Consider the following 10,662-nt stretch of genomic DNA (forward strand, 5'->3'; position numbering starts at 1 on the left):
AGGCGGGGGACACTTTGTAACCCGAAAGCCCAATCTTCAAATGAGTATCTTTTGTTTTAAAAGTGATTTTAAAAAACTGTTCGACAATTTTGTTCCTTAACTCATTAGTCATCAAGTAGCACAACAAATTTCGTGAAATTCTCTCCATTTTCGTTATTTTTTTTATTTTATTTATTTTTTTTTAAACTAATTCCAGATTCTTGATTTTCAAAAACCCCCAAATTTCTTCGAAATCAGAATTTTTTCGCACCCCCAAGTAGGAGTGCGCCATTTCGTCGTAGGAATTTAAAAATTCTTTTTCCAAAATCGGATAGGGCATACCCAAAAACCTATTCAAAGACGCGCCACCCATCTTTGTAACACCTATGGTTGCTCAGAAAAAATTTAAAGAAGAAATCCAAATGTGACCACTGCTTTGGGGATGGCTCCCAAACGAAACACGTGGGACCCTCGGTTTATTTACAAAAAATGCTTGTCTTGATCCCCTCGATCAACAATACTGATGTGATGCTACATGCGAATGATTTAAATGTTGATCGTCCTTCTACAGGGTGTTTTAAAATTAATGGTCAAGTTTAATAACTTCGAACCTTACAACGTTGATTTTTTCAAATGAAACCTGCTTTCTTTTTTTGCACTTTCAAATGTGGAAAAAAATTCTACATCGTTCAATTATTACATCAATCATTACATCTATAATGATTATCGTTTTATTTAACTTTTGACCGTTATATTTCTTAAGAAGCCTTGAAATAAACGCGTTAGTAGATGTCATTGTACTATCCTTGGAAACAGATCTACGAAAACATGAAGAAAGACATGCAAGCAAACTTGCTCCCAAACTCATAGGACCCTACCAAATAAGACCGTTACTTTTAGATCAACTGACGAATTAAAAGACGGAAAATCTATAGGCACTTACCGTGTACAGAACCTAAAACCTGAACTTTAATACCGACTCAGGCAATTCCTCAACGGAAACCTCGCAAAATATAACCCGGGTTTGACATTTCAACTTTATGATGCCTGTGTAGGAGCGACCAAAAATTGTCCTACTGCAGGGATGCATGTGGATGTCTGTTTTTGGTAGGTTGGTCGGAAAATCGAGGTAACGTTCGTGTGTGACACGATTGGTAACGTGTGTAACGACGATGTTGTAGGTTGATTTTGTTACTCCCTCTGGAGTACCTTTAAATATACTTCGGTCTTATTTGCTGTTGCATTTTTAAGATTTTGGGGTTTGTCCCTATGATTTGTCTTGAATTTCGCTCTTGGTTTCGCATCACGAAGCTGCTTTACAGCATCCGAATGGTCGGTTTGGTTGCCGCCAATAGTCTGCCTGTTGGAATTTTTGTATCAGTGTGGTGAAGTTTTTCTCTTGTTATTATACTTTGTTGTGGATATAGTTCTAAGGCTGTTTTCGGTATGTAACAAACATTGTGCATTGCCTTTGACTTTGAATAATCATTTTTTAGGTTTCTTACTTGTGGCTTACTTTGTCTTCATTATTGCCTACCTGGTTGTGCGTTCTACGTCAATATTCCTGAGTGAAAACCGCAAAATTTTGGATTTTTTCAATATTGCACAAGTTCGGGAGTTCGGCTGCCATCCAACCACGCTATAGATGAGTCTCTACCTTACCGGCAGACCCCTCGCCACTTCAATGAAACCAAACATGTAATTCTACCTACATGACCTACTTCAAGTTTATACTTGGAAATTGCAATATAATTCCTGTAACTGAAAGTATTACGAAACCTTGGAGATTAAAGATCTTGTATTGCTCCTATATATCTGATTTTACTTACACTACCTGTGCCGCTACAAAGAAATATTTCCGAGACTCAATGTTGTTGTTTAGTTATTTGTGCATCGTAAAGTAGTTCTCTTGAATTTAAGGCAACGCTTATGCTTTTGGAGAGATGTTGTAAGGATAATCCGTGGTCGAGTTAAAATTTTACTTTTGCTAGTGTAAATTCATTCAAGTTATTGACCCTTATTGAGTATTAATTAGAGTTTTAGTATACGGTTGCCTTAGTGTCAGACGTTAAAATTGCTTACGCAATATTCTATGTGCCGCGCGATTCACTACCCTTTTTATTTGTTTGTTTGTGTTGTTGTCTGTTACAGATTCTGAACGCGCCCTTTTGAGCTCACAAGGTTGCCACCCGAAGTTCAAAGGGATTTTTTAATGTTTCGTCGACTCCTTGATATAACGTTTGATTTTTTGCTTTAAATTTTTGTTGCATTATGATTAACGTAATTTTAAGTTAAGTCAAAGGTTGGGTCGAGGTTGGTTGGTCTTAAGCAAGTTATCCTTACAGCACAAATGTGAGAAGAACACACTACGAAATATCAATGTACATCACATAAATGAATAAAAAAGATCGAATTAACGAAACATGTTAAAGGATTCCCGTTACAAAGTAGGAGCAAAACTGAAACAATCCTTACTACCATTTTCACAGAAATTTCCTATCATTATACGCCAGCAGAGTCATCTAGTAGCACTTATCATCTAAAATGTGCACTGTTCAAAAGGCGTAAAGGAAACAAGGAATTATCACTTACTGTGGTGTTCGAATTCCTTTTCTTCGGGAGCTCCCTGATAGACACCTTTAATATTGGTTTCTCTTCACTTGCGTTAGTATAGTCGCACGTTATTATTTTTTGGTCGACGTTATAACATCGAAACCAAAAGTGTGCATTCTTGGAAAAGATAGTAAGGAAGGGGAATGAATTACTTCTCCCACTTAACTTTAATTAGAATTTAACTGAATTTGAACATGCACATTGCCTGCATAATGACAGCCAATAAGTTACTCTACCTGACAGAAAAAATATTGAATAATAAATGGAATGAAACCGGTTCGCCATACTAAAATGCAGAAGATACCAAGCCGACCCGTAAAAACCAAATAATGGGAATTTTCATATACAGGGTGCCCATTATGTATAGAATATAGCATATAGATCGACTGTATACTTATTATAAAAAAAAAATGCTAAACCACTTTTATGTAGAAGCATTTTGTATACAGTCGTTATTTATGGATATATATATTATATTACGTACATAATGGGGATTCTGTATATCATGTATGTCAAGGGAATTCAATAATGAAGATAATAAAGAATAAAATACATTGCGTTTAGTAAATACAGTACTAAGTGAAGCGCTGCATATTGCCAAACCATCCAACGGTGCGATTTCTTTTCCCTAATCCCACCTTTAAACATTCCCACAGGTGAAATACAATGCTTAACCTACGGAATGCGGTTTGATTCTTGACTATTCATTAAAATGGGGGATACGTATGTTAATATTATATGGAATGTTCCAAAAGAGCAAATCTCGTAAACCAATAGTAACCTACATACAAACAGGTTTGTTAACGTTTAAATGTGAATGATCGCTTTTGGGAAACCAAAGCGCGTGCTCCCAGATCAATGACATAAATTCGCTGTTAAATAGGGGAGAGCGGATAAAAGACATGAAGGGAATTGCCGTCAGTATTGCGCTGTCTAAGTAAATAATTCAAGTGTTGATAAAAGCAAAGTAGCTAAAGCTTCACGCTGGTGCCCGTTTTATATGCCTTTGTTAAGTATATCCACCCTTCTTAAATATTTAACAGGGTTTCGTTGCCAATAAACTACAGATTAATAATACAGTTTTGTTGTGCGTTCCGTGCGATTTTATGTTTGCTAATTTAGATGTCGGAAACTTATTTTGGATATATCAGGGGCGGAATTGAGTTGATAGGTACGTTAATCAGTGCCGAAACTTTGTTTAAGAAATATTCCCCAATTAACTACACGAAACTCATCATCAATCTATGGCACCTACTAATAAATCTGAAACACAATATCTTCCTATCCCTTTATCTTCCTAACTTCCTCTTGCAGCACTCAAACATTTTATCGAATATTTGCAATCGTAATGTAGCGAATATTGCAGAAATCCCGATAGACATCGAGCTGCCATCAAAGATAAGTCATCGGCGATAAAGAACAAACTCTTTTTGGCAAATGTGACATGTTTTGTTCATCAATTCATTTCAAGGCTGTTATAAATTTATTGTTAATTAATTGTAAATAAATAATAGTTATTTATTATGCAAGGCGATAAAGGGATATTTTAATCATTGAGTCGCCACGAGTTAATAAGTACTTTGGGATAAAAACTCACTCCCTCGTGTTAGAAAAACACAATACCAAGTTTAAAATATCGTTGTAATATAATGAAGTAGGAAGTATTGAACCGAGTGCAACAGAGAGATGTTACGTCAATTACAGCTGTAAATTCAAATATATCTGAAAAAGTTTCAATTAACGTGCAATCTGAGTCGCTTTCAACAAGAACTACAATAAATGCAAATTAAACGCGAGAACTAGGATCGTTTGTGTAATAAATCCATCGGCATACATTATTCATATATTTTGTGGCGAACTTATAACGTTTCCCCGAAGACATGGAAATGGACCAATAAATATTTGTTTAACTATTTATTCGATTTTTATATTCAGAATATGAAAGAAAGATGAGTAACGTCTGCTACGTATGTCCCATGTACTACAACACACTTGATTTACAATGTTCGGGAATTTGAAATCATAACAGAATGCTGTGACTGATTCATATTTTTCAGCTCACTTCATTTTTATGTAACGCAGTACAAAACAACACTTACTTCTTCAGAACTACCAATAACAGCTTCCAACTTTTTTTGTGTACCATACATGGTTGTAATTGTAATACAAAATATTACTAAATACGATGATTATGAATTTTTTTCCATCATCAAAGAGTCAATATTACATCAGAAATTACAACGAACCCAGTGTCCTCTGTATTAAGATTAGATTAAGTCAAAGAAGTGATCTCATCCTTTGGTGTTTGGGCAGTTATAGAAAGCGCAATCTACGAGCGGATATTTTGGATTATTAACCCGAGGTAATTATGTTTTCTTTAATTAACTGTTTCAAGATCGTTTGTTGCGTGATGTGTGATTCTGGCCCTGAATGCCTATGTTTATTTCAGTCTTATTTGATTGATTTATGTCGAATAAATTTGTTTTATATGTAAATGTTCTATGTTGTGTTTATTCGAGCCCTAAGTACTGCCCAGGATATAAGAGTTCTGCCAGGTGCTTAAATAAAAATTATATTTTCGAATCGTGGTGGTTAAGACTACACAGTTTCTCAAATTAAGGGTTTTCGCTGTTAAAATGAATGTCGTCAAAATAGGTACACGAATTCTTCCTAGTGTTATATTTCCGAAACGTGATGTTGAACGGACGGCTAATTAGCTATAATTACAGTCAATACAGGCTCAGATTCCGATCAAGGCTACCGGATGCAGGTGTAGGTATTACAGGAAGCTTTCTCAACTTAAATTTCAGGTCTTTATTGGACCCCGATAAAGATGCATACGGGGTGTCAATTTTAAAACTTCCAGTTGGCCATATTTTCCAAACTAAAAAAGATATTGAAAATCGCGCAAATTCGGGTATCGAGGGAAAACCAGAATGACATTTAATAATTAACAAAAAGAAATAAAAATTAAGTCATGCGTATGTTCAAGTTTTGGTCGCTAAATTCGAAGAAACGGGATCTGTTATCAATAAAAAAAAGAAAGCAACCAAGATTGCTTAAGGAAGCAGGTTGAAGTTCTTGGCCAATTTGCCATAAATCGCTCAATGTTAACATTTAGTTTTTTTTGTTAATTATTACATTTTTGTTAAATTGCCTTAATAAATATTGACGTTATTGGTACCACTGGAAAGCATTTTTCGGTAGCTTTCCAATGATGTGTCACAAGCATGGGGTTGCCATTTAGGATTTTTGAAGAGGGGGGCAGGGGCGTTAAGTGGTGTGGGGGATGACACTCATAACGTCATTCTGGTTCCCTCTCGATACCCACGAAACGGTTTTGCGCGATTTTCAATATCTTTTTTAGTTTGGAAAATATGGCCGACTGCAAATTTTAAAATTGACATCCCGTATAACCCAAACCCTAGTTTACTTAAACGGAATAGAATATTGACTTTCTGGTTCCAAAATAAGTTCGGTAAGAATTTACCTGGCACTGGCCCTTAAAGGAAACTTCCATACGTTTCAAGCTATTCCTCTTCAAAGTCATGTGAATCGGACGACAAGAACGGAGGTGAGGATACTTGGGTTCAAGTCGGATCTACCGACCGAGTGCATGAACGCAAGATACCAGGGCTGCGTCAGGTAGCGTAAAGCCCGCAGGGTTTTAAACCTTCAAGGATTAACGACAGCGAGTAAGATAAAAGAAATAAAGCTAGCTACCAAATTAACAGGCCTGGGAATAATAATTCTCGGTTTCTAATCTGGGATGTAATAATGCTTGGTATGGAATTTGGTTCTGCTTTCTGGTCGGTAAGAGTTGCAGGAATTAAGTTCCTCGAAGTGTTAACAATCACACTTTTATAGTGAGAAGAATAAGCACAAAATAGGTGGGAGATTGAGAAGGGACTCAATTTCAAACGACACAGGCGACATCTAACGGAGGAATTTTACAACACATAATACAGGATACTTACAAATAATATTTTGACGTTACCACTTATACACTTTCTTACAATTATTTATATTTCAATTTATCATACCAAATCAATTAATTTAACTTTGAACAAGAATGAACTCCTAAATCCCAATAATGTTAATGAAAACGTTAAATAACGTTGATTAGAAAGTAAGCATTTATTTGCTTAACAGTCCTGAACTGGAGAAATTCATTTTTGAACCAGTTGATGGTTTAGTGATGATGTACAGAAGGGTTAAATGGCTTCAGACTTTCAGGTAAATTAATTATAATCTAATAGCATTTGGGAGCCATGAAATAAAGATATTGAACTAATTGAGTTTGTCGTAAATATATAAATATTAAATAAAATGAATTCAACCCTTGTTTAAAATTAACATAACCAAAATTCAGTTTTTTCGTTAACTAAGGGCCTGTTACGTAATATGCATAGAAAGATAACACCATTTTCGCAATATCAGATTGCATTTCAAAAATAAACAATAAAGGAATATGTAACATATTGTGAATGTTAAGCTCCATTAAATCCACCAGTTCATTGTTAAGTTTTCAACTATGAAACTTTCAAGTTGATAGTAGCAAAAGTTTGCTTCAGCTTCAATACATAATTATGTCAAATAATAACGGTGAATGATTAGACTAGAAATGAGTGTTTGATTTTAAATTAAAGTACCATTATAATTCGATAAAAATACATGATACAGAATCCATGTCATTGCTTGTACAATTAGAAGCTTCTAAAGCTGCTCGATTATCGCCACCGATTCGCATAATTTACGCATTACCTTTAATTTCATTCGACATTCCTTTTTGCCTCTTCGAAAATTTACATATTCGAGGTGAAACAGTGGGAAATAGCGGTGATTTATGTACCACTGCTACCAAGCTATATTTATTTTTACCAGACAAATAGGTAATTTTAGAATTGATGATCTTATATTATACTCGTAGATGAGTCTCCATATTACTTTGCTTCCCTACTTAGTTTGCCTTTAATAACATCGTAAAAAATTCATCCATTCGGGCACGGGGAGAAATCACTCCCGACTCGGGCAAAATATCATTTCGCGTCTCTCAATATACCCCAAGCGGTTATAAATTTTCCGCTTTCAAAAGCTCTTGTAAAATTTGACTTTGGAATACGAATGCCACAATGTTACCGTCTGTCATATTTGTACTCGTACGTAATTGTATTTTTCTAATAAAGCTAGCATCTATGGAACACAACCGTAAAATTTTAGCTGAATAAGGATTTCAGGTTATAATTTCATTATACGCGTTTCTTTCCAACATCGACACTCTGTCCAAGATAAACGAATCGGCGGTTAGCGAACAAAAACACGTCTAGACTTCGGCGAAATTGAACTGTTTCATTGTTTTGAATCATACAATTTTAATTAATTAGTACACAGGCACTGAAATAATGCAAGATATTATTGATGTTTAGAAAAACACTGGAAAAAGAGAAACTCAGAATCAGCGAGTCGACGATAACAAACGAAAATTTTTCGTTTATTTTGCAGAATAATTTGTAATGAATGAAGGAGTTAATTGGTAATATAACCCTGTGGGTAATGGAATGCTAGTTATACTGTAGAGAGGTGGGTCCCTATATCTGAATGTTTACCCCCAAGCAATACCTCCCTTACTAACGTGGGAGTGGTAAAAGCCGTTCCCAGACAAGTGAAACTTAATTTTCTATTTGAAATTCCTTACACACTCAGTATCAAATAATAATTTACCATCCTTTTTATGAATGACAACAAATCTCAACAGCGGTACCGCCTGCAACTTCAACCGTAAAAACTTAAACTTCTTTATCCGGCGAAAACTTGCCCGTAATAATTCAGCGCAAAAATGACATACGCTTTTTCAATCGTTTCTTTCCCATCCTTCGTACTTAAAGCTCAAGCCAAGTCCATTCATCAGTTCCATATCGTTGTTCCCCGGCGATTCTCGAAACACCGCTTCATCGCCCGTATTGATAAACACCTGCATTCCTTATCTTGCACGTGGCGTTGTTAGTAAATAAGGCCAATTAATTTGTCCGATATCGTCTTTTTACAAAAACATCTGCGCAGATAAAACTTTTATCTTACGTCCTTAAACAGTTAGTAAATTTACACTAACAAAAATTGAAAATGACAATTCAACAAATTTCTAATTTTTGTCTATTTGAAAGAAACTCTCCCAGGTTCTATCAAATAAATTTTACATACATGATGTCCCGACTGCTATTTCCAATGCTTACTTACTTAATCAGCGAAAGATAAGACAGATTACCACACGGATAAATTATGAGTTCGATGACGTGTTAAAAGAAGAAGAAGGAACCGTGCTTTTAGTTCGTTTTTCTAAAACCTATGTATTTATGCAAATTGTTTAGATTTAGTAAAAGAACGGCATTACTTTTATCTTTCATCGTTAGTTAAATGTTTAATTGCTAATAGAGTTGCTGTGCTCAATAATTAAAGAAACAACTAACAAAATGAAAATAAATTAGTAACGACAAAAGAATAAATTTTACTGAAGTAGATGCCTTTGTTCACACCCAAGCAGAGACCGTTAATTTTTCCGCATTTTGAATAAACAAGTTAACAAAGAGTCCGTTCTACAAAGTTGGAAGTTGCGTAATTGAAATGTAGAACTCAGATTTATCGGAGAGTTTCCCGAGGGAAGAAGTTGGGAAAAATAAGTTTCTTTTTTTCTATTTTAAAAATTACCCGTGTCCTGCTTTATTTTAGAGCTATTATTCAAAAGACGAGACTAACCTAAACCTCGTAAGCTTAACATATAGGACGTATCTTTTCGATGCACTTGAAAGCGTGTACTCATAAATTGTACCTCTACTCCTTGATGTTTGTTTTGTTTTTTAGACTATAGGGAACTGAAAATGTATTAGTCATGCGATCTAGCAAATGTGTTCCAACGAAAGCCGGTAGCATTCATAGCATTTTTATAAATGGAGCTACGAAGTTGGTTTAAGTTATAAACAACATAAAGCATTTTTTCTCAGGATTACAATGGCCAAACTAGTAAAAAAATATAGGTTCAAATTATTGAAATATTCGACAAAAAATTTTACTCGTAAAATAAAACAGGGCAGCGTCAAATATTTACAGTCTGGCCATAAAAGAAGCCGCGTAGACTAATTATTTTGTATTAAATTTTATTTGTCAATATAGTTCCTTGTGCATTTATTGATCGGTTTAATATCAATATTGAAACCCCTAAAAATATTCTTTCGGTTTGTCCTCAATTTCCCCAAAGCGTAATAGTTACTTGGGGCCATTATATAAACTAGACAGGTGATCGATTTGTCCAACACCGCAACTGCAATAGTGTACACGTACGCCACTGTTGAATTTCGCAGGTCTACCCTCCCGAATGTTCTGCCCTGTTAATTATGCGTTCTTTACATCAATAAGAGTGTCCCAAAAGATCGTAGCCATCACCTTCCTTGTCGACTGACAAAGCCTGAACCTTATCGGCGGTACTTCTGCTTTTCTTCTCCATTCCATCAACTCGTACAGGGCCATAGTTTCATCCCCAGTTGTGTTTAACACATCCACAGGGCTTTCTCCAGATATCTCCAAAAAAGATCAACCCAACGCTGTCGATGAACTACTGCAAGTTATTTAGGAACCCACGTTGCACTAATTCACTTTTATTCATTCCCAAATGGTCTTCGATGATTCATCGAGCTGTTGTGTCAGAAAACCTCTTTTCTGCTGTGTGTACCTTCAAACGTCGATCGCTTAACACGAGGTCCTTAATAAGGACAACGTTTTCGTCTGTCATCGGTTTTATGTAGTAATTTTAGAGGCTCCTTCTTCCGGATACCCCCCCCCCCCAGCACCGTACCTGTTCCGATATTATCATGGAGACAACGGCCATCTTGATGCCATTTTGGTATGGTTAATGGTGGCGTTTTAATTGCACGACCTCTACCGAGAAAATCAAGAAGTAAAAAATAACACCGATAAAATTGATCTAACTTCATCAACTTGCACGAGAAATACACAGACGGCGCAAAAATGTCGAATTGGAATATAAATTTGGAATTTAAATAATAAATACATAACAACTGT

The sequence above is a fragment of the Photinus pyralis genome, unplaced genomic scaffold (assembly GCF_008802855.1).
Source record: "Photinus pyralis isolate 1611_PpyrPB1 unplaced genomic scaffold, Ppyr1.3 Ppyr1.4_LG5, whole genome shotgun sequence".
NCBI lineage: Eukaryota > Metazoa > Arthropoda > Insecta > Coleoptera > Lampyridae > Photinus > Photinus pyralis.